General features: G+C 45.2%; 1 pseudogene; it reads left to right on the forward strand.

Moving 5' to 3' along the window:
- Positions 1-21,333, forward strand: part of LOC123744192 (TBC1 domain family member 9-like) — a 28,846-nt pseudogene extending 7,513 nt beyond the window's left edge.
- The last annotated feature ends 1,735 nt before the right edge of the window (positions 21,334-23,068 follow it).

Raw genomic sequence — 23,068 nt, forward strand, 5'->3', positions numbered from 1 at the left:
CCTTTCAGCAAGACGAGCGTATTCATCACTTCAGATGTTTTTCCTTCACTCTATTTTTTTATAGGAATTGTGGTACCAGTTTCTTCAGATTTATGATCTTGTGGTTTACAATAGACAGTAGCTAGACACTAGTCATGTATTATTACTGTATGAGAGATAAGAAGCATTAGAGTAATAAAACAACTCTTTAAAAGAGACAGGGGTTATTGGCTTTTTTCAGCTGTCATGAGTCCATAATCTGTCCATCTATCTCTCCACTTCCCTTGTACATTAGATTATAGGGGATTCATCCCGTGTTCATTAGATTATAGGGGATTCGTTCTTTTTATTCCAGGTGACTTTACTCTCACCTTCTTCTCTCCGCATCGATCTGTCACATGGGAAATCTGAACTCGGGGCCATCTGCCCATCCACCCCACTTCTCCATACAAGAACATTGATACCAGATTCACACATTAGTGCCAACCTGAACCGTACTGTGCTGGCTGGGATATTTTTGTTCACTTTGTCTTTTCCAGCACAGTTCCAGCAACTAGGGTGGATGTGTAACCAGGCCAGCCCAGACCCCATCCACTAAATGTCTCGGAGTAGGTGTGCTGATCTAAGATCAGGTCCCCACCTGTCCATATAAACGTATCTAATTACGATCTAAAAGGCGAAACCGATCTGAGTTCAGCACTCCTACTCTGAGATGCTTTGTAGATACGGGCACAGCCCTGGTTTGTTTGGTCCTATAATATAAATTGGGCATGGAGCAGTCAGGACAGGAAATCCACAGCTGCCCGTCAGCCCTAAATACCCCGTCCTCCTCCCTCTATTTCATAAGTGGTGATCTCATAGCCGGAGGGCTCCATCAAGGGCCTTTCGAGGAGAGCATAAGTGGTCTAACAAGGGTTAATGTACCAGAACGGTCTACTGTCTCACATGGTGGAGGGGGGTGCTTTGTTACGTGTCCGAAATGGGCTAAAACAGAAAGTCTTTTGTTGTGTTTTGCTTTGAAGTCATTTTTTTAGGGGGAGGATTCATGACTTGTTTGTATTTGCTTTTAAGTTCTTGGATCACTTACAGGTTTTATTTTCCATCCTCAAGACAATCAATGCATTATCTATTCAATGTCCAAACAATGTTGTATACACTCTCATGATATTCCCACAGTGTCTCCCTCCCTAACCCACGGTATTCCCTGCTCCTCCCACCGCAGGTCTGTTGGTGGGAACACTGGACGTGGTGCTGGACTCCAGTGCTCGAGTGGCCCCCTACAGAATCCTTTACCAGACACCTGACTCCCTAATCTACTGGATCATTGCGCATGGTGTGTACTGTGTGTGTCTGTGTAGTTCTCTCTCGCTCCTTCTTTCTCTTCCCGCCCCTCACACACAAGGCCCTCTCTTCCTGCACCATGTTCTCACTTCCTGCTAATGCCAAGCATCACGTCATGGCCCACTGCTCTTAAAGGGCTAGACTGGGGGGGAAACGGATACCAGGAATGGGAATCGATGGTGATTCGCTCAAAATATGAGGGGCTGTCATGCTGTTTTTAGTTAATTAGCTAGCATGGTAAATGTTACATTACATCTGCTGACTTCATCCGTTAACACTCTCTCTTTGCATGTCAAAGGGTTAACCACCCTAATGTCCTATATGGAAAAGCTAAACGCTTAACTCAGGGCTGTAAATGTACGATACTGACACGATCTCAACCGAATGGGCTATCTCATCACACCTCTTTTGGCTATCACAGAAACCCCAATCTTAATCTGCCTCTTTCCTTGAGCAGTTATGTCACACAAATAATTTATTACTCTGGAGGAGCCATAATGCAGTCACACGGACCCAACGTGACAAGCGGACGGGAAAGGAAGGATTTATTTTTAAAGAGGGATCATTGTGGAAGTAAGAGGCTGCAGAAGTGTCCCGTCATCAGAGAACTATACTCCCCAGACGTAATGAACAATGGTTCTGTTTTTAAATGAGCGGAGAGACACACTGCAACGGTTTTGACTATGACTCTTGAGTTTAGTTTTAGTTAGGGGGTCACGGGTGCCAGGTAGGTCATGCCTACCGGTAATGTTTTGATTTCTCCTTTTTGTTTGTGAGTCAGTCTCATCTGTGAGACATATAGTCTAGACCAATACAAAGGACTGATGACAAAGTCGGTATTAGAATGTAAACTTTTCCTAAGTCCTTATAACATTGATAGAAATAACGTTGTTATTTTGCATTGTATTACCCAAAATGAAATGATCACGGAAATAATAAGATCAAATTGCATCGCAACAATTTGACTTTTCTAGTCACAAAACAATAATAAGTTGACTTAGGAAAGTCCTGCACACACACAGCATCCATGATACAGTAGAAAGGTCTGTAGCTCATCTGTCTTTATGGGGGAAGACAGAGGTGGTGGATCGAAAGGTCTCTGTTGTGTTGGAGGAATTTGAATAGTGTGTGACTATGCGTATGTTTATTTGCCTTAGTGAGTGCTCCCATATGGAAAAAGGAGTACGGGAAAGAAACAGGAGAGCAGACCCTCTACCTCTCTGAAATGGAAGCCCAGAAAAGACTCCCGAGGGCTAGCCTTGGAATGGCAACCACTCCCCCCTCCCTTCCCTATCCGCCTATCCTCCAGCACAGAGGGAGAGTGGAGCAGTCTGTCTGCCAGACGTCATCACTAGCTAAGAGATGAGCAGCAGTGGGCTACTTACAGGGGAGATGGATGACGGATGAGGCCTCTAACGATAGTGGACACTGCACTGAGGTTTCTGGGCTAGCAGGCTCTGCCTTGACTGGCTCTCAGATTTCACGAGTGCTAAGTAGCTGCTAACAAGTAGCCACAGTAGCACCAATAGGGATTTGCCTGCCAATACTATTCAAAATTCTCCCTGAATTTAAGGTGTGCTGTATTGCAGGGCATTATTATTTCAACTTTTTAAGTAGGATCGTAACATATCTGAAGCTAATTAGCCAATAGCGCTCCAGCCATGAGCTCATCGCCATATTTGTGGTAGTAAATCTAGGCCGAGGAGACGGGATGGGCCAAGTAATGTCAGTGGCTGGGCTGTCTAGATTTAATCAAACTTTATTTATATAGCATATTCCTTAGAGGATGCATTTTAAAGTGCTTAACAAATAAAATAAAAGGTGAGAAAGAAACAGTTTTCTATACAAATAACTAAGACAATAAAAATGGAGAACTTAAAATAGTAAAATAACAGTACACATGAGACTAATGCATTAAAATAAATGTGATTATATATGGGAATATGATTAAAAAGAACCCTAAGTTAAAGCATGTCTAGATGCTGTTCTAAAGGCCAGGACCATAGTGGCTGAAGGCAGCCTCACCAAACGTTGTGGTTCTGAGTGACCTTTGGAACAGCTAATAGGCCAGTGATAGAGGATCTGAGGGACAACCCGGCACATATGCTTCTAAGATATCAGACATGTATTCAGGTGAAAACCCACGTAGTGCTTTAAAAATCAATAAAGCAATTTTAAAATCCACTCTAAAACGAACAGGCAACCAATGCAGTGACTTTAAAATAGGTGGAGTGTGTGTGTGCTCCTGGTCTTTGTAAGCACACGTGCTGCTGCATTCTGAATTAATTAAAGCTGGCCAATGTTTGTTTTTTTGAGGGAGGAGACCAGTGCATTGCAATAATCAAGCCTGGCAGTAATAAAAACGTGTATTAGTCAGTGTGGGCTTGACAGAGGAATAGTCACACTTTGACAATATTTCTAAGGTAATTAAAAAGCTGATTTGGTCACATTTCTGATGTGGGCCTTCACAGCGTTGGGCCAGTAAACGAAAGGTTGCTAGATTGAATCCCCGAGCTAAAAATCAGTTGTTAACCCACTGTTGCTAGGCCGTCATTGTACATAAGAATTTGTTCTTAACTGACTTGCCTGGTTAAATAAATAAATTTAAAAAAAATATATATATATATGAAAACATTTTTTTATTTTTTACAAGGTCAGTCCAAAATCACACCTAGGTTTATAGTCTGGTGGGTTGTATCTAGTCGTCTTCATTAGCCACCTGAACAGCTTGTTACTGCTGTCTGTACTGTCTTTCCTCTCATCTGTCTGTCACTGGTCCTGAATCATGTACTTCCATACTATTTAGTATGCCAGAAGAGTAGGTTAGGATTCCAAGTATGCTAAACATGTTCAATTTGCATACAATTGTAAGAATGATGAACAGCGTCTCAGACGACATGCTGTAATGTCTCAAAGAAAATGAGGAATGGGTGAAACTCCTTGCCTCCACATTCTCCTGGGAGCCTCTTGTAAATCAAGTTCCCTGATGCACCCCTGTCTACTCCTCCTCTGTCTCTTCTCCCCTCCCTCGTTCCGTAGGGTGCTCCCGTAAGGAGATCACAGAGCACTGGGAGTGGCTGGAGCAGAACCTCCTGCAGACGCTGTCCATCTTCGAGAACGAGAATGACATCACTACCTTTGTCAAGGGCAAAGTTCAGGTACTGTTTAGTGTATATATGAGTCACTTAGCAGATGCTTGTCTCTAAAGAAACAGTATGGACATCTCTGGGATTTGGAAGGTTGGTTGTGTTTTGTGTTTAGAGGGGATGCATGGTGGGGTTTGTGGAATTTCACATATCTTTGTAATGGTGTTTGTGACAATAATAATGGTGGTTGTCAGCAATTCATTTTGACCGTTTGGACATTGAAATGTATGATGTTTGCCTGTGAAATGTTTGTCATGCCAGGTGTAATATGTAGTCTTGCATGTAATATGTAGTCTAGTTTGACTACTAGCATGTAGTCAAACCAGTTGTCAAAATAACTCCTGCCAGGGGCAAAATAACGAAGCCCGGCTGTGTAACCTAAAAACAGGTCCAGCTACTGACACAGCCTCTAAATCAGGTTCTGTATTTATCTGTATGGAGATAAAGAAGTTCTTACTCAATGAATACATTACAAAAGCTAGCCAGATAAGATTTATTTTGTTCTTTCACTTTGTCTGCCACTCGCTATCTCTATTTTAAAATGAATTGTTGAACGTTTTATTGATTGTCTCAAAGTCCTTCACTCCCTCTATTTCTCTCTTGCCCCAGGGTATTATCGCCGAGTACAACAAGAACCACGACGTGAAGGAGGACGATGACACTGACAAGTTCAAGGAGGCCATCTGTACGTTCCGTAAGCTGTTTGGCATGCCTGAAGAGGAGAAGCTGGTCAACTACTACTCCTGTAGCTACTGGAAGGGCCGTGTTCCCCGGCAGGGCTGGCTCTACCTCAGCATCAACCACATCTGCTTCTACTCTTACCTGCTGGGTAAAGAAGGTAGGCACCACTGGCATGCTGGCACACGTACACACACCACTGCATAACTGGTTAGTACTATATACCAATTATGCATAGCTTTTGAAGACCCTTCAGAAGTCCCAAAAATAGTACAACCCCTTGATATTCTTCTGGGTGGATACAATGTATTTTTTTTAAGATGAAGTGATGTATATTTCAAACGATCAGCTTTTATGCAAGCCAAAAATTAATAAAGGCAACCATCTATCTTTCTCTCTCTCCGTCTCTCTCGCCCCCTTTCTTCCCTCCTCAGCCAAGCTGGTGATCCGCTGGGCCGACATCACCCAGCTGGAGAAAAGCGCCACGATCCTCCTCCCTGATGCAGTCAAGGTGAGCCTTGTAAATCATATCAACTATAGTGCATGTTACCATCGCTTTAACGTCTCGTTGTCCATCCATACACCCCTCTAACCTTCATTCATGCTTCCGTTCCTCGGTCAAGGTGAGCACGCGGGTGGCCGAGCACGTCTTCTCGGTCTTCCTCAACATCAACGAGACCTTCAAGCTGATGGAGCAACTGGCCAACATCGCCATGAGACAGCTCCTTGACAACAAGGGCTTTGAGCAGGACCGCTCTCTGCCCAAACTCAAGAGGAAGACACCCAAAAAGGTGTCTGCCCTCAAGAGGTGAGGTTTGGTGAGGCGGGATGTTGTAGTTGAGAGGTTGTTGTTGGTCTCCCCTCAATAGGTTTGGTTGATAGTTGAGGACGATTGGTTTCTGGGGAGATGCAGTAGTTTAGTCATGATGTAGTCATTTATAATGCTGCACAAAATTCTTTGCTGCCTGCAGGTGACCTCTAACATTCACAACCATTCCATGTGGTTGCATGGCATTGTACGTTTTACACAGTTTAATAAACAATATACCAAGACTTAACTAAATGACTACATAAGACCACCAACAAACAAAAATTACTTCAGAGGAAAGAAATGTATAGTCTTGTTCCAACGTGCCTGAAGGAAAACCAGCTGAGGTGGTTTAGTAGTATATTAAAACTGGCTTCCTTTCTAGTAGTTTGGCTCACAGCCACTTCTGCATTCTTTAAAACTACAGCACGACTTTGTCATAATCCTTTTAGGTACAGCTGAACTTTTACTGGCGCTATTAACTTGAACACCCAAGCTTGCGTCATTAGCCCAAGACTTTTAAATGTATTTCCCTCAAGACAGATTCCAACTCTCTAACCACTACCCATACTGTTGCCCCATCTAGATGTCGTCTATTGTAGTAGGAACTGTTGCCCCATCTAGATGTCGTCTATTGTAGTAGGAACTGTTGCCCCATCTAGATGTCTTCTATTGTAGTAGTAACTGTTGCCCCATCTAGATGTCGTGTCTATTGTAGTAGTAACTGTTGCCCCATCTAGATGTCTTCCCATCTATTGTAGTAGTAACTGTTGCCCCATCTAGATGTCTTCTATTGTAGTAGTAACTGTTGCCCCATCTAGATGTCTTCTATTGTAGTAGGAACTGTTGCCCCATCTAGATGTCTTCTATTGTAGTAGGAACTGTTGCCCCATCTAGATGTCTATTGTAGTAGTAACTGTTGCCCCATCTAGATGTCGTCTATTGTAGTATTATACTGTCATACTTGGTTTCAAATTGCTCTTTCACTCCATTGACCTGATTTTTATTTTATTTTTCATACAAAGGAAAAAAAAACATTTTAAATTGTTTTTGGGATTCATTTTAGGATACATGGGAAATATAAAACATTGGCCAAATGTATTTTAATGTGTGACATACATTTGTAAATGTATTTGGAATGCATACATTTGTATGGAAATAGACTGTGTACAAAACATTAAGAATACCTGCTCTTTCCATGATATAGACTGATGAAGTGGAGGAGAAAGGTTAAAGAAGGATTTTCAAGCCTTGAGGCAGTTGAGTCATGGATTGTGTATTTGTGCTATTCACAGGGTGAATGGGCAAGACGATAGATTTAAGTGCCTTTTGAACAGGTTATGGTAGTAGGTGCCAGGCGCACCGGTTTGTGTCAACTGCACCGACAGTCTCAATTTACTGCTGCTATTTAAAGACAACCGATTTATGTTCCGAATTAGATTCTTGACAGTCTCTAGACTAGACAATCTCTTGAACCTTGTCTCACCCAGGGACCTGGATGCCAGGGCTAAGAGCGAGCGTTACCGGGCCTTGTTCCGTCTGCCCAAGGATGAGAAGCTGGACGGACACACGGGCTGCACCCTTTGGACCCCCTTCAACAAGATGCACATCCTGGGCCAGATGTTTGTCTCCACTAACTACATCTGCTTCACTTCCAAGGAGGAGACCCTGTGCAGCCTCATCATCCCCCTAAGAGAGGTGAGTCTGGCTGGGTACAGACTCTGGTGATTGACTGTAGTCCTGGAGCTTAGTGTTGGCCCGGAGCAATGGTCTGCACTGACTGGAGCTCTCTGGGATTTTGGGTTGGTGACTGTTGAGCTAGACTTTTGTGACAATTTTGGATGATGCTACGCCATAGGTCAATGTGGGACCACTATAGATTTTCCATCAGGAAAGAAAGGTTACCTTTGACAGGTTCTGCTGTGTGCTGCTGTAGGGGGTGTACTAGCAGGGCAGTAAGAAAGAGCAGTGGCCGGCTTAACACTCTGGTAGAGGGCTGTCACTCCCAATCTGCTTTAGTCACTGGCTGCCCCTCGCCCAGCCATTGCCTTGTCGATCAGGACCCCCCACCCTGTCACATCCTATCCCCATCAGCCATCTTAAACTACCAATCGCTGGCAGGGCAGAATGTGGATCGACTACTAATGTCTAGTGTTGTGTGGCACTGAATCAATTCAGTCACCTCGTATGTGGGTTGAAATGGTGAAACATATTGTGTGCTTGGTGCCTTAGGCCAATATTCTCATGTGCAATGACCAATGTGGTTAGATGGTGAAATAAATCAATACACATGCGATGGGTTACTGTAATTCGTGTTCTACATCGAACACTTTCGTATGAAATAGGAGATTTATATCTTATGTTGCATCCTCATATCACTGACGTACTGTATCTTACGACTGACATGTGACTGGCATATCTGTTGTCTGACACAACCGGGTGGTAGTAGGCTACCACCCGATTACTCAGCCCTGCACCCTAGAGGCTGCTGCCCAGTATACATGGAATCACTGGTCACTTTAATAATGTTTACATACTGCTTTACTCATCTCTTATCTGTGTGTATGTATGTATGTATGTATGTATGTGTATGTATAATTCTGTATTCAATTTACTAGTATTTTAGTCAATGCCACTCTGACTTTGCTCGTGCTAATATCTATTTTTTCTTAACTCCATTCTTTTACTTTTTAGATTTGTGTGTATTGTTGTGAATTGTTAGATATTACTGTACTGTTGGAGCTAGGAACACAAGCATTTTGCTACACCTGCAATAACATCTGCTAAATATGTGTATGTGACCAATAACATTTGATTTATGACTGGCATATCTGTTGTCTGACATATGACTGACATCTATTGTGACTGACATACCTGTCGTGACTGATAAATGAATGCCATATCTGTTGTGACGGACCTCTGTGTCTCTGTCCCTCCCAGGTGACGATAGTGGAGAAGGCAGACAGCTCCAACTTTTTGCCCAGCCCAGTGTCCATCAGCACCAAGAACAGGATGACCTTCCTGTTCGCCAACCTCAAGGACCGGGACTTCCTGGTCCAGAGGATTTCTGACTTCCTGCAGCAGACCACCTCCAAGATCTACTTCGAGAGGGAGATCACCGGGAGTGTGAACAGCTCCGACGATGAGGTGAGGTCACATCTATGTCATTGTATATCTAGGATGTTGTACATAATTTAGGTCTATACTCTTCTACAACTGCTCCCCCAAGTTTGCTGATAAGTCTCCCTCTACTCCAGGTCTTCACTAGATACTTAGCATGATTATTATCACAGGTCTCTGATCAGCTCTTATCATAAAGCACACTGCATTAACTATCCTTACCCTGATCCTGGACTTGTGCTGCTCTCCACCAGGTGTATTATTAGTTTGGCATCTCAGCTCAGAACAGTTGTTATGATAAACTCATGATAATTGACTGCATTAACAATCTCCTAACTCTGATCCTGAATCTGTCTCTCTCTCTCCTTTAGGTGTACTCCCAGCAGGGCTCTCTCCTCTCCAGCAGTCCCCAGCGCAGCAGTCTGGGCTCAGAGGGCTCCTCCGAGGGTGAACGCCAGTTTAACCTCAACGACAACAGCGTGCCCACCGCCACCCAGGCCCTCATGACCATGTACCGCCGCCGCTCGCCGGAGGAGTTCAACCCCAAACTGGTACGGTCACGGAATATGCAGTTCTGGTCACATGTTGGGGGCTCCCGAGTGGCGCAGCGGTCTAAGGCACTGCATCTCAGTGCTAGAGGTGTCACTACAGACCCTGGTTCGATTCCAGGCTGTATCACAACCGGCTGTGATTGGGAGTCCCGTAGGGCAGCGCACAATTGGCCCAGCGTCGTTAGGGTTTGGTCGGGGTAGGAATGTTATTGTAAATAAGAATTTGTTCTTAACTGACTTGCCTAGTTAAATAAATGTGGTCGAAAATGCTCTATTGCTATAGTAGAGAATTGGAATGATTGCACATGATGATTGATGGAACTGAACTGGGACTAAATGAATTGAGTTGAAAACATTTTATTTACAGTGACAAAATATTGTAACAAACTGTAATTGCGTGTATATACCTGCATGCTGAATAAGCCATTGGGAATGCAATATCTGCATGTAATAACCTGAGGCTTTTCCCAAGCCTCAAATCAAATTGTTTTGGTTGCGTGCACCTATTTAGCAGATGTTATTGCGGGTGTAGCGAAGTGCTTGTGATCCGAGCTCCAGCAGTGCGGTAATATCTAACAATACAAAATAAAGTTGCTTAGGAGCCAGAAACGGAGCGGGCCATGTCTATCGGGCGCCATCAGTGTCTCAACCTTGATCTAAAACAATGCTTGGCTTGCAGTCAGTGTGTTCTGTTCCTGCTCTAACCTCCAGCTGGCTTTGCAGTGCACAGTTCAAAGGCCTGCAGGGAAGTTGCTGATGTAGACCAATGGAGGGGGAGCGTGTGGAAAGTATATTAGATCTGAGTTAAGTAAATAAAGCCCTAATTAAATTCCTCAGAGACCTCTTGGGAAGTATTTGTGCTACGTACGTCTGTGTCGAAAGTTAGAAATATTGTTTAGGCTTTGAAGGCTCTCTGGCTCGTTACTTAATGAGGTGGTCATTTGTTTTGCCTCCTACGAACCATCCTGATCTCTCCAGCTCACATTCTGCGTGTATTGAAACCATGTAAGCGTGCCATATTAGGATGGTTCGTACGAGGCTAGTCATTTCATATTTTTTAGCTTTCTGCAGAGAAGTTGGGTTGTTGGCTCAGCTGTTACAAGGGTGTCTACTTTCTTTCTCTCGCTCTCTCTGTCCTTAAACATCATTCTATAGTTCTAAGGGGAGCTTTACTGGCATGAAATATGTCTCTTGTGACATTGCTCTCTCTCCTTTCTCTAACACGTGCAAGATTATTAACTGTCAATTTTTATTTTTCCCCAGGCCAAGGAGTTCCTGAAGGAACAGGCGTGGAAGAACCACTTCACCGAGTACGGCCAGGGGGTGTGTATGTACCGTACAGAGAAGACCAAGGACCTGGTGCTTAAAGGCATCCCAGAGAACATGAGGGGAGAGCTGTGGCTGCTCTTCTCTGGTGAGGCCAACAGTGGCACGCGTTCTCACAGTCAGACGTGGGCACGAGCTCTCTCTCTCACACACACACACACACATAATACACTCTCACAATCACTGTACATAGTCATTTGTATATTACATTATGCCCCCCGGTTCTTGACATTCATATACTTGACTTTCACTCATTCTGTATCTCCACAAGCCGTGCTGATACACACACACTCAAAGACCACAGATAGACAGTACTACGTGCTCATACACCAACTGTAATCTGCATTCAGCATCCTGTGGTGGGACCACACATCTCATTACTATAGTTATTGTTACCACAGGATGAAAAACAACAGTAAAAACATCAGGTTTTGGGTTTTCCCAAACCCCCTTTTGTGGTATGAGCACAGAATGGTTCATCATCCAGGTGTATTAGAAGTATTGATAGTCAAATATTAGCTCTTCTTTCAGTGTACATATGGATTTGGGTAGCCTCATTAAACATGCATTAGCTTGTCCTTGGCAACGCATTCCATTCCTATCTCCTGCCTGAGCAGCAGTATCTTACTGTATCTAACCTGTAACTGGGCTGCATGCTTCACGTCCACTGCTACAGCATATTACAGTGAGAGCACACATTCTGTAGTCTGCTTACTGTATGCCAAACTGAACACTGTCAGTCTGGTTTATCAGGCTTTACAAACACAGCAGCTTATGTAGGAGTTGTGTTAGAGACGTAGGCCGTAGCTGCGAAAAGCTGACCTATATAAATAAACCTGAAGAACCAGTTGGCCTACAGGGAGAGTCACTGCTAAGATCGCCAAACAATGTTTTCTACTTCAGCCTCTTCTTCCTGGAGTAAATGCCTTGCAGCCACGCGACCGCACTAACAGTTAGCGATTATCTACCTGCTCTTTCCGTCCCCTAGTGACCTATTTATGGTACCTTCCGCAGTCGCCATGGCAGCCATACATCTGCACTTCCTGGAGGGACTGGTGTGTTTACGTGTTAGCCTAGCATCTCTGGCAAAGCTCGCTAGAGGTGCTTTTATGTGGGAGAAGATTCAGCATTTGAATGCAACCTCTATACTTGTCGCTCTACTCACTGTCACAGTGGGAACAGTTGATAAGCCTGCGTTTGACTGAGTGAGTTTGAGGGTGTTATGATTCAACAGACTTTTACCCAGGACCCCCCCCCCAAATGGTTTGGCCTGTGTTGTTGTTGCTCTCAGTGCACAGTCATGGCTGCTTCCACAGCTGGGAGTACGGGAGGGGAGGGCTATGAAGGCACTAAGGTTTCAGTGTAGAAGGGATTCTGCCTAAAGTGAGAGTGGAAGGCTTACAACTGCATGACTACTGGCTGCTTGCCACATCCTCCGTTAGCAGAGATGGAATGAGCAATGGCATGTCTTGAGTTCTGGTTTCATCACTCTAACCATTTCTGAAACGGATTACATTGAATATGCCGTTACATTGCTAGCCTAACTTAGCCAGGCGTAAAAGAAATGCCTGAAACTAGATCCCCCTGAATGGTCTTGAAGAGATTCAAAAAATAACTGTTGGGGGAGGTTCTCTTCTGCACTGTTCAACCAATCCAGTAAATGTGGAGGAGTTAAGCTGGACCGTTGCCTTGTTAATGTCCAAAAGCGGAAGTCGCATCACAGGCTCTCTTTCCATTTCCCCCTGAAAACTGGAACATCTGTTTGTTAGCAGTTCTCTTAAGGCTGTTGGTTGAAAGATGGGCCTGACATTAACCTTGTTCCACCAGACCAATTTCTTTTAAACAGCAATTGGCTGATGGTCTGGTGCCAATGGGCCTCGTTTAACACTATACTAACTGTGGTGACTATACCCCCAGGGGCGATCAACGAGATGGCGACCCACCCTGGCTACTACGAGGACCTGGTAGAGAAGTCTATGGGGAAGTACAACCTGGCCACGGAGGAGATCGAGAGAGACCTGCACCGCTCCCTCCCTGAACACCCAGCCTTCCAGAACGAGATGGGGATCGCTGCCCTACGAAGGGTCCTCACTGCCTACGCCTTCAGAAACCCCAACATAGGCTACTGCCAGGTACACACATGGTATATAGTATACACACATGGTATATAGTATACACATACAGACGCACCAGTCCGGTCGCTCAAGATCCACTGCCAAATTAGACGTCCGTCCAGGTAAGCAGGGCGTCACAGGATTACTTCAAAACCGGCCCCTAGGGGCAATGTTGGCGCTATTACCGTCAAGTCCTGTGGACAGGGATGGCGGATGGGCGTAAGCAGCGAGCTCCGGCTCCGAAAGTCGCGTGTTCAATCCCAGTGCTAAACACTATTTTTGTCTATCCCAAACCTTAACCATTCGGAATTAATGCCTAATCTTCAAAATGTTATGTTTGTGGACAAATGTCTGATTCTGCAGTGAGACTGTGAGAGCTTGTTACACACACACAAACTTATTTTACAACACAAACATTCACACTGCTCTTCACTTTGATAAATGGTCAAGCCACATAGTAGCTTGCCACTTCTATAGCTGTCCTGACTCCCCTGCGGGTCCCTAATCTTGGTTCCCCCTGCGGGTCGAAGCCATGCGGTTCCCTCTTAACTGCCGGTCCATCTGTTGGCAGCTTGAAACTCTGAAGACGTTTAACTCCGGCTGAAAACTGTAGTCCAGACCTACTGTCACACAGCTGTTTTATTTGATTCTTGTTTTGCTTTTTGAAGTGTTTGCGATTCTGTAAAGAAAAGCGCTGTAGAAGTTGAATGTATTATTCTGAATAATCTTGGTGTTTCTTCCTAGGCCATGAACATCGTGACGTCGGTGCTGCTGCTGTATGCTAAAGAGGAGGAGGCCTTCTGGCTGCTGGTGGCTCTGTGTGAGCGGATGCTGCCTGACTACTACAACACCAGGGTCGTAGGTCAGTTGGAAGCTTCTGGAATGAGGCTGTAGTAGGGCAATGGGTGGCTTTGTGGTTGACTCTGTGTTTGCCTCGGCGTTTTTAACTTGGTCTTAGTGTCTCTATTTTATGTTTGTGTTCACGTGTGTATGTGTCCCTCAGTCTTTGTGCATATCTGTTGGCATCGCTCTCCCTCTTACTGTATCAGTGTATGCATAGGCCTCTTTTTTTCTGTCTCGCTAACCTCCCACTTCTCCAGGAGCTCTGGTAGACCAGGGTGTATTTGAGGAGCTGGCCAGGGAGTACGTCCCTGAACTCTACGACTGCATGCAGGACCTGGGAGTCATCTCTACCATTTCCCTCTCCTGGTTCCTCACCCTGTTCCTCAGTGTCATGCCCTTTGAGAGTGCCGTGGTGGTGGTCGACTGCTTCTTCTACGAGGGCATCAAGGTCATCTTCCAGCTGGCGCTCAGCGTGCTGCACGCCAACATCCACAAGCTGCTGGGGGCCAAGGATGATGGAGAGGCCATGACCGTGCTGGGAAGGTGAGGATGGTTGGGGGTGGAAGACCGACAAGGGGCCAAAGATACTAAAACAGGGCTTTTCAATTTCGGTATTGGAGGACAAACACTTCTTCTTGATATGTTTCTACCTGGTAGTTAATTGTATTCACCTGGCGCACCAGGTCTGTTTTAGCCCTGCAGTACCAGAATTGGAACAGCCCTGGACTAAAGGGACATGACTGGTAGGCCAACTCATGACTGGAACACTGAACCTAATCTAAATTAAAACCCTAACCTTTGCCCTGACCTTAATCCTAACCATAACCAATTAGGTCCTTCAACATGAGTTTGCTGGTCAGTCATGCTACTTTAGGTTTTCACTCAAAGAGCAGACCCCATGAGTCAGGTCAAAGGTCAAATTGTTTTGGCGGCAGTGACACGATCTTCATCTTGTTTTGAAACACCGCAATAACAACGCTTCTTAATTCAATTAAAGCTTGATATTGATAAGCTGTCAATACGAAGGATTTGGTTGTGATAACCTTTTTCATAGAGAAGCCTTTATTTAAGGAATATGCTTGAAACGTTTGTGTGTAGGTACCTGGACAGCGTGACCAATAAGGACAGCACCCTGCCTCCCATCCCCCACCTCCACTCCCTGCTGACAGACGATGGGGATCCCCACCCGGAGGTGGACATCTTCAAGCTGGTCCGCAGCTCCTACGAGGTGAGTCTTCGCACCATGACGAGGGCACTGTCCAATCCACCCGTCATGCAATCATTCCTTCAGTCTGTCAGAGATGTGGTCAATTTCTATTCAGTCAATTAAGTTGAAATGGAATTCAGCCCAACCCTGCTTCCTAGACCCAAGTGTATTCACTGGTAGAACTGTCACTCTGTTTTGACCTTTACTCTGGCTGGTGATTATGCAGTCTCAGTGGATATCCCAGCCGTAGGATAGCAGCAGTGTTGACCTCTCTCTCGTCCCGTGTGGCTGTTTGTAGAAGTTTGGCTCCATCCGGGCAGACGTGATCGAGCAGATGCGCTTCAAACAGAGGCTAAGGGTCATCCAGACCATCGAGGACACCACCAAACGCAACGTGGTAACGACCCCTGCTATCTCACACACTATGGTACACCAGATGTTGGGTGTGGAGGATTTCAAGTCATTTTAAGCCATCGTTTCTGATTTGTATTCAATGCTGGTTAGTTCTGATCTCCTCACGCAGCTCCTAAATCCACTGTTCTTTCAGGTCAGAACCATTGTCACGGAGACCGCTTTCAGCATCGACGAACTGGAGGAGCTCTACGTTCTGTTCAAGGTGAGTGACAGCCATACTGTAGCCAATAGGAACTTAAAGGAACTCATCTCTTCCTGTATTGCTTTTCCTCAGCCTCCCTTTCTCTTTGGCAGGGCGTCTCATTTCTCCTAGCTCTCACATGGTGCCCTGCTACCACGGCAACGCTGAATTATGGGCTATAATTGGAGCGGGGACTTAATATCCATAGAGACAGACCTAAAACCCTGGCAACAGCATTTCACTCTTCATCCATTAACATAACATACGCTCACTGCTCAGTTCTGTTAGAGGACATGGAGGAAGACGGATGAGTCTTCAGCACACTTCCTAATGGTCAGGGGTGCTGGTATAAGATGTGAGAAGTAGAGGACTTTTAATACCCAATGTTGTGCAATGTTCACATTGTTCTCTGTTGACATCAAGTACTTATCCATTAGAAACATTGTGCAAAGCAATTCAGTGGTATCTATATGCATTTCCTCACTGTGGGTGACCACATTTCCCCACATTTAGCATAGGTATCACCATTCGGTCTCATTCCACCTCACCTCGCTTCTTTATACTTAAATGTTCTAGAAAACTGCTATATAAATTTAATATATATCTTTAATTCACGTTAAACCCCTGTTGAATCTATTTCTATCATTTGAATCTATCAAATCTATTTCTACCATCTTCATTCTCCAGGCGGAACACCTGACCAGCTGCTATTGGGGCGGAACGGGTGGCAGCAACCCCACGGAGCGCCACGACCCCAGCCTGCCCTACCTGGAGCAGTACCGCATCGACCTGGAGCAGTTCAGGGGGCTGTTCTCCCTGCTCTTCCCCTGGGCCCCTGTCAACGGGGCCCACGCAGACCCCTGGCCTTGCGCTTCTTCAGGCTCCTGGACCATAACGGAGACTCTCTGATTAATTTCCGGGAGTTTATTAGTGGACTGAGTGAGTATTGGTGGAGGTGGGTGAGGGGGTGTATCAAATAGAAGTTGACGAATGATTGTAGCAACTGGTCAAAATGGATATTAAGTCTATATAGACATAATGAAATGTTATGACAAATTATCGCATCTATGGTGTATTTCAGGTGTTTTATGCCATGGGGATCTGACTGAGAAACTGAAGCTCATGTACAAGATGCATGTGATTCCTGGTAAGTGTGTGTGTGTACTGTTCACAGAGAGGGAGAGAAGTCCAGAGAGAAATATACTATACCTATACTGTCATAACTGAGTGAGGGGTAGGATGTTTTAAGGATAGGGGATTGGATTTATTTACTGTAAAGAAGGAAAGATGAATTATGTTCTCTCCCTCACTTGATTGAGCATATGGAGTACCAACCGCCGCTTCCCTTAAGACTCACACAGCAGTATTTTAACTCGGCTGGAAATCTACCTCTCAATCAGAAGAGCTTTCGTGGCTCTCTGGCTCAGCTCGCGTTAATTCCCTGTATAACAGCAAAGCCTGAAGCAGCTATTGTTTTGGTCCTCTCAATGATGGGGTTAGCTTTTTTTCTTTTGCCAGCCACAAAGAAAGATGGAAACATTGTCTCTGGCAGAATAATATGATATATGTTGAGAACTAACAGATGTTTAGCGAGAAGAGGATACAGAAATGACTGATAAAGGCATTGATTTCAGACTTATGATCAAACATTGGGATGTGTGAGGCCTCGATGGAAAGATGATAAATGGATACAATTTATTGCACTTTTTCAACTGCAGTGTTTGAGGCGTTATGATAACGCCCCTTACAGCACTTTGAGCATCTGGAAAGGCGCTATATAAATGCTATCAATTCTAATAATGATAAGGCCCAAAAATGCTGCATCTTCCTGTCCCCTCCCAGAGGTGACCCATGAGCAGGAGGAACCAGACTCTGCCTTCGAGGCCACCCAGTACTTCTTTGAGGACATCACCCCGGAAACTTCCAATGGTAGGCCATGTCCTCATCAACACGCCAGAGGTTACACAATGTTTGCACCCCAAATTGCACCCTTTTCCCTATATAGTGCACTACTGTTGACCAGAGCCTTATGTGCCCTCAATCACAGTCACACTCCACTCATGGCATGCATCAACCTATTTCAACCTCTCACTTTTTTTTTTTTCTTCTTCAGATGACTTCCTAATGTGTCCTTTGACCTTTGCACTCTTGACCCTTCCCTTCCTCCAGGCCTTGACCCCAAGTGCAAGAGCGAGAAGGATGATGGCTTTGTCAGGGTCACATTCAAGACTGAGAAAGGTACGCACTGCTATGAACAGTTATGAGACATGAGTATCTATCGCTGGTTTGTAAATGCTCAAATCTAAATGATGATACCTTAAGCCACGAAGTCTACTGTTCCTTTTCTTGTTTGTTGCAAAGGCCTTTATTTACTGTACCTCAAGAACGCTCATCTCACTGTAAGGAAGTTAGCTGTAGCTAACAGGGTTGGGGTCAGTTCCATTTAAACTCCGTCAATACAGGAAGTAAACAAAAATTCCAATATCAATTCCAATTGCCTCCTATGAGGGAAAAAAATACTTCCTGAATTGACTACACTGAAATGGAATTGACTCCAAACCTGGTGCTACTACTCACAGAGAGGGCAAGGAGGGGTGGGCTCTCAGCTGATCATTCAGGTACAGTCCCCGTTGGTGTCTCAACAGGCCCAGACACTTGCACCACCGTTGGTCTTTAGGGCTGGGGCAGTGGTATGGCCTCTGCAGGTGCAGTCCCCTTCCACCTTCATCTTGGCCCCTACCTCTTTCTCCCTCCTCACATCTTCCTCCTCCCTCTCATCTCACCTCCTTCAGCTCACCTCCTCCCTCTCCCTCATCTCACCTCTCTTGCTCTCTTGCTCTCTTGCTCTCTTGCTCTCTTGCTCTCTTGCTCTCTTGCTCTCTTGCTCTCTTGCTCTCTTGCTCTCTTGCTCTCTTTCTCTTGCTCTGTCTCTCTTGATCTCTCTCTCAAATCATATGTGACCCCATACACACACACACGCATGTGCGCACATCCCAAAACTCTGGGATGAAATGTTGAAAAGGGGAAGCACTGTTACTTTTCTATGTATAATGTTTTCTTGGAGCAAAAATTGTCTACGGTTGCTGATTAGGGACGATATAATTACTGATTTTCCAGACAATAAAATTCCCATTAAAGCAATGGTTCCTAATAGAATTGAACAGTTTCAAAGTGCAGCTGGAAGTGTCGCATGTTAAATGGTCCCCAAGCTATGCCTGCATGCCACTTCAGTTTATTGAGGGCATTATTGGTGCATGTTCTCTTACTCATTCAACACTTGTCTCCTTGACAACAACACATACATTAGTTGTTGTTATGGCCTCCTATAAATAGTCAAAGCGTGCCAGGCTGCTAGCTTTAAGTCTTAACGGCCACCTCTGTTGTTTCTACAGTGAAGAAACTGCACACGCCTGACTACCGCCACTACCTGAGGCTGTGGAACCAGGGCACCAAGAACAAGCTGGACAACATGAAGGATCTGCCCAAACTCAACCAGGTAAGAGCATTAAGATCCACTCCACCTACCCGGGGGAGTCAGTGGAGTCCACTTGATCAATGTGGCTGTGTGAGGCTATGAAATTGTGTGTGTCGTGCCAATGAATCTACCTCTTCCTTCCCAGGCTAACCTGTATGTCTTCCTCTCTCTCTCTCCTTCAGAGCCAGTTCATAGAGCTGTGCAAGACACTGTACAACATGTTCAGCGAGGACGCCCAGGAGCAGGAGCTGTACCACGCCACGGCCACCGTCACCAGCCTGCTGCTGGAGATGGGCGAGGTGGGCAAGCTCTTCTGCCATTCCAAGGACCAGGAGGAGCAGGACCAGGACGATCCAGAGGAGGCCAAAACCAGTGGGCCAGCCCGAGATGGAGGGACCGATCCTGGGGGTGTCTTCCAGCAGATGGGCCAGGGAGAGGGGGAGAAGGAGAGCCAGGCCAGGCAGTGTGGCCCTGCGAAGAGGGACGGCAGGGGCGAGCAGCTGTCTGCCATGGAGGACATTAAGCTGGAGGACTCGTCCCCGAAGGACACAGGGACATCGTCCTCCATGCTCATCTCAGATGACGAGACCAAAGACGACACGTCCATGTCGTCCTACTCGGTGCTCAGCGGCGGCTCCCATGAGCTCGACGACAAGCTTCACTGCGAGGACATTAATGACGACACGGTCCTGGTGCGCAGCGAGAACGGGCCCCATGGGGAGGGAACGGGCCTCACGGTGAAGGTGGGCCCCACGGCAGAGATGGGGGGCTGCCTCACAGCACCAGCATAGATAAAGACTGGGCCATCACCTTTGAGCAGTTCCTGGCATCGGTGCTCACTGAGCAGGCCCTGGTGCTTTACTTCGAGAAACCAGTGGAGGTGGCCGCACGTATCACCAATGCCAAGAATGTGAGGAAAGTGGGGTGCTCCCTACTGTCTGCTAGCGACTATGAGATCTCCCTGTCTGGGTAACTAATGCCTCAATGGAAAAGAGAGAATTTACAGAGACAGACTCTTGCTCTGTAGGTTGACTGCTTTGGAAAACAGGGAAACATGTCATGTAAATGTACAACGTGAAAAAACCCAGTCTTCTCCTCTTTGTTGGGTGACAAGAATGACAGTCTGCTAGAACTGAAAAGTCTAACATTTGTGTGCAATACTGTAAGAGTAAAAAATATGAAAATAAATACCTGCTCTTAGCAATGTATTTTACCAGATGTCAACAACCTGTTTTATCTTTAGGGTTAGAAGAGTCTGTTCAGTAGAGGGACCAGGGAAGGACAAAAAGGGCTTTTTTGACCTCAAAAGGAATTCAGGCAGAGCTGTGGTGTATGTACTGTACATGTATTAGCTGAGCTTGCTGTACTTTATATGAAGTCATGTATACATGTTACTACTAATAATCGCTAAACCAGTTAGACTACTACGTATCATGATGTTTAAGTCTTACAGACCACCAGTCCAGGAGTGGCCTGTCAGTCCCCAAGGAAAACACTGCTCAGTCGTTGTAGAGTTCTGTTAGCCGCTAACTCATTAGCCGCTAGGCTAATTGACTAACGGCAACCTGTGGTGCAGTTGTACTCACTGCTAATCTATTAGCCGCTAATTTACACTAGAAACAATGGGTTAGACATGTAGCATCCGTTAGCTACAATGAAGAAGTGACTGTACTTCTAGAGTTGGGAAGATTAGTTGCTGCCGCTTCAGGATAACCCACACTTGCACTGGAATGAAATGAAATATGAATGGTGGTGAAAGCTTTATCTGACTAGATGTACTTCTGTAAATTCACTAAGGAAAACACTGTTTAGATTTTATTCGTGTGGTAGCTTAGCCTGCATACTGAACTGTAGAGCACACGCACTTTGTTTTATCAGGAAAAATTACATTTACATCTTTCCTTTTAATTCCATAAGCATGTTTTCTGCCTTTTTCTGTGCCACTCCTGCGCTCGTCAGCACACTCCAAAAGCTTCCTTTTTTTTTAACAATGTTTTGAAGTTTTTGCTCTATTTTTACGCTGTTTTTATATATTTGTTTTTGTTCCAATGTGAATGATTTTTGTCATGTACAAAGGTCATGATTTTAAGTGTACCACTTCAACTAATTAAAAAGTGTAGAATGAACGGTCTTACGCTACATATTAAAAATGTCTCACGTCTCTTTATGGGATTTATCAATTAGGGTTGTTCATACTGTAGCCTGGGATAAATATTGATACGCTCCGTTTCGACATTGAGAGGGGAAGACATATCTATACAGAGATGGAGACAGAGCACCCTCTGGTGGAGAAGAGAATGTTCCAGAATCAGACCCAATATCCTGTAATGCCACCAAAGATAAGGATAAATGAAGATGCTTCACTGTCTACTTAAGGGGGTGGCTCTCCCATAGACACCAATGTGATAGCAGTTGGGTCTGATCTACTCAGTTCACTGACTTCCATTTGAAACAAGAAAAAATAAGGGAGTAGAATATCTCTGATGCCACCACTGCAAATACCTTTCTATTTTCTACCTTTCAGTAAAAGGAAGCGAAGGGTTAATGGCTAACATCTTTGCAGTTCTCTAGCTTCGACAATGGTGCGCAGTGTCAGCGTGGGAGACATGCTGAAAGAGAGACTGTCACATAAAGGTGGTTTGTGAAATCGCTCGCTTTCTTCTCATTGCTGTGCTGCTCTGCAGATGCTTGGGGGTGTGGTTCAGGTTGACCAATGAGAGCTTGCCATTGTAATGCATATGGACACATTCTCTAGTAGTGATTAAATGATTAACTTAGTAATGGATTGGGTTGAAGTGTTTAACTGACGTCTAGTTGTAACTGGTCTGCTAATACGTCATTCACTGTCCTCCTTTTGCTGCAGTTATGTAATATTGTTCATCCCAGGACCTGAGCAAACGCATCATGTCCCTAAATTATGGATTCAAAGGTCATTGGAATGTAAAACAGGGTTTCCCAAACTCGGTCCAGGGGCCCCCTTGGGTACACGTGTTTGCCCTTGCACTACACAGCTGATTCAGGACTGACTTTGGGAAACCGATGTAGAACACGGGATTTTAAATAATGTTCTGTGTTATTAGGATAAAGAATTTGATCTATTAAATCATAAACATCTAATTAATCATAATGTATGATGCTGAATTATAGCGTTTTTTTTTACCATTCATCCCAGAGCCTATACGGTAGGTGCATAGTCTTATGTATGGTAGCAAACAATGTCCCCAATTCCCTCTTGCTTTCAGGATTATTTTCTGTTTATACTCCAATCACCGGTTTTTCCTCTTTGTCCACAGGGGTAATATGTTAACCAATAATGTTCTGTTTATCAAGGTCTCCTTCCTGTGTGTTTACCATGAACCTGGGTGGTCAGCCTAACCGCGCTTCTTAACACCCAGAAGCTAGCCGCACCAATGTGCCTGAGGAAACACTGTTCAACTGACGACCGAGGTCAGCATGCGGGCGCCCGGCCTGCCACAAGGAGTCGCTAGAGCGCGATGAGCCAAGTAAAGCCCTCCCCCCAACCCGGATGATACTGGCCCAATTGTGTACCATCCTATGGGACTCCCCGATCATGGCCGGTTGTGATACAGCCCGGGATCGAACCTGGGTCTTTAGTGACGCCTCTAGCACTGCGATGCAGATGCCTTAGACCGCTGTGCCACTCGGGAGGCCCAGGGTCAGTTTTTCTAAGTCTTTTACATAAGAAGGTGGCGTTTCTAGGTAGCTGAGCTGAAGAGGGAGAGCTGGAAAACACCCTGATGTGAGGCAATACTCTTATCAGCCCCCTTTGACCTTTGGTCCTGAATTCACGTCACAACCCTCCCACTTCTGTCACCTCTGCATATTGACCGAGAGGCAAACTCTTCACTCCACATGTACCAGCAT

This window comes from Salmo salar, chromosome ssa08, assembly GCF_905237065.1.
Source record: "Salmo salar chromosome ssa08, Ssal_v3.1, whole genome shotgun sequence".
Classification (NCBI taxonomy): domain Eukaryota; kingdom Metazoa; phylum Chordata; class Actinopteri; order Salmoniformes; family Salmonidae; genus Salmo; species Salmo salar.